A 2,217-nucleotide genomic window follows, 5' to 3' on the forward strand; every position below is an offset into this window, starting at 1 on the left:
TACCTAGTTCTTGTGTGATTAATTTTATTATTATTTATTTTATGTACGTACCTATTTACTTATGACATATTTTGTGTTATTTCGCTTTACCTGTCTTTACTGCAGAACTTATTTTTTGACTCCATGTACAGCACTTTCTATGCAGCGATGTTTGTTTGAAAAATAAAACTGAGTTGAGAATGTCTTGAAACCCTAATCTTTTCCTGGCTGAAAATTGTTGCCATGTCTCAGCCACCTTAAAATATTCACCTCTTTTTCAAATATGTATTTTTTCACCATTGTATATTTGATTTTCATGGAAATTTTAGCATCCTCATTTTAGCAGGATATGCAGTGTAGGAAATGAACACATGTATGGTAATTCCATTATCTCAGGATTAAAAAACTTCAAATGGTTTTGGAAAACACTTTAAACACTTACTGAATGGAACTAACTTTCAAAGGGGAAACCCATCATTCTGAATTCACCTTTGAATTAAGATTGTGATCACTGACTCACTGTGGCTTTGTGGCCGTATGAGAGGTGGACACATGAAGGATGGTGACCACGCTGTCCTTTTCAGCCCCGTCTGCTGGGTTTCTGCAAGCGACATATTGAAAGTGAGACACAAGCCAGGGATGAGTGGCTAATCCCATTTTATTTGTTATCTGTTCCTCCTCATACAATGTGCCTCCATTCATACCAGTGTTATCGTTTCCCTGCAGGTAACCAAGGATGGGAAATGAACCTCTGAATGCTGACAAGAGGTTATAAAATTATGTCTTTTTTTTTTTTTTCTTCTTTCTTCCAAAAAGACCGTTTAAAAAAAAATCACCTTTGAAACAAGTGAGACTTTTAGATTTTGTGGAGCAGGAGATTAAAAAATTAATGAAAGTCAACATTGGTGTTTCTTCACAAGACAAAAAAAAAAAAAAAATGAAAATGAAAATTAACCTCTGTGTTTCTCTGCAGCAAGACTTGATGCTTCTGGGGACACGTGGCAGCCAATGGGCACTTCCTGTTCACCTCCACGGCTGGTTATACAACAAGCGTCTGGATCTGTTACACGTATTTCCATTTTGTGGTTTTCATCGGGCCCTAAATAAAAATGGACACAAAAACGCAATTTTATAAAAACTGTCTCAAAGCATCTTTTGTGATAGGTGACAATTGAAGATAATACATTAAATCAGGGGTGTCCAAACTACAGCCCGGTGGCCATTTGCGGCCCGCCATACATTTTTTGGCGGCACGCGGCACATACTAAAAATAATTTAAAAAAAAAAAAAAAAAGAGGGTGGATTAAACATTTCTAGCTACGCAAAGGCACAAATTTGCTGCTAATTATTCAGTTTGAGAAATAAAAATAGTTTCATCCACTTGTTTCGTGTCAAGGTCCAATTTGTGAAAACATCACATTAAATTAATGGTTCTTAAGCGTGGTCAGTTTACGACCGATTGTTCTTGTTGTGGTTCAGAATGTCAAGTTGGGATTCAGCTGCGGCTCAGTGGAGAGGTGTATCTATTATAGTGGCACACAGGGGTCACTATTTGTCTTGTGACCGTTAGCAGTTTTCAATAAGTAACTGTACATTATATCAACAATTTAGAATTGCTTCATTGATTTTTACCATGTTTAACTCATTCACTGCCATTGACGGAAAAAGATGTCAAATGATGCATTTTTTGCTGGTCTGGCAATGAATGTGTTAATAAATAACTTAAAAAAAATAATCAAAGTGGCCCTTGCAGCTTTCTATTTTTCTGTATGTGGCCCTCAGAGGAAAAAGTTTGAACACCCCTGCATTAAATTAATATAGCTGTTATATTGTAACAATTTAAAAGTTACTGTGTGTGTTGGGTCTGAAGTTGTCTTTAAATATATAACGTAGTGTAGAATAAAGATTAAAATTTTAACTTCAGGTTTCATCCAAAGACCTAAAACTACATATTGTGCTAAAATAAAGCAGCAACATCCTACTTGCATTTTTTTTTATGGTGAACTGAAGTTGACGACTTGTGTGACTTGTGAAAGAACGGCATGTTCTCTGAAACAGCGGCCTTTGGTCAATACACAAAAACAACTTTAAATGAAAAATGTGTGGCCAGTTAATTGGAATACTAAAATGAGTTATTATATCAACAGTGGTCTTTGAGCACCTGCCCCAAAAGGTAATGTTCCTAATAGTCTTGGGCCACCGAGAATAAAAAGCTCAATTGAAATGAAATGTACTTAC

The 2,217-nt window shown here is 35.9% G+C and overlaps 1 protein-coding gene across 12 annotated transcripts in view; it reads right to left on the reverse strand.

Annotated features, from left to right (window-relative positions):
* The window catches only part of fam49a (family with sequence similarity 49 member A), a 73,161-nt gene that overhangs the window by 66,261 nt on the left and 4,683 nt on the right, over positions 1 to 2,217 (reverse strand). For all 12 annotated transcript variants that reach the window (XR_013281300.1, XR_013281299.1, XR_013281296.1 and 9 more), the window contains exons 4-5: positions 935 to 1,078; positions 500 to 580 (exon numbers count right to left, since the gene is read on the reverse strand). The gene's annotated coding sequence lies outside the window, so the exon portion shown is untranslated. The remainder of the gene's footprint in view (positions 1 to 499; positions 581 to 934; positions 1,079 to 2,217) is intronic.

This window comes from Festucalex cinctus, chromosome 21 (assembly GCF_051991245.1).
Source record: "Festucalex cinctus isolate MCC-2025b chromosome 21, RoL_Fcin_1.0, whole genome shotgun sequence".
Classification (NCBI taxonomy): domain Eukaryota; kingdom Metazoa; phylum Chordata; class Actinopteri; order Syngnathiformes; family Syngnathidae; genus Festucalex; species Festucalex cinctus.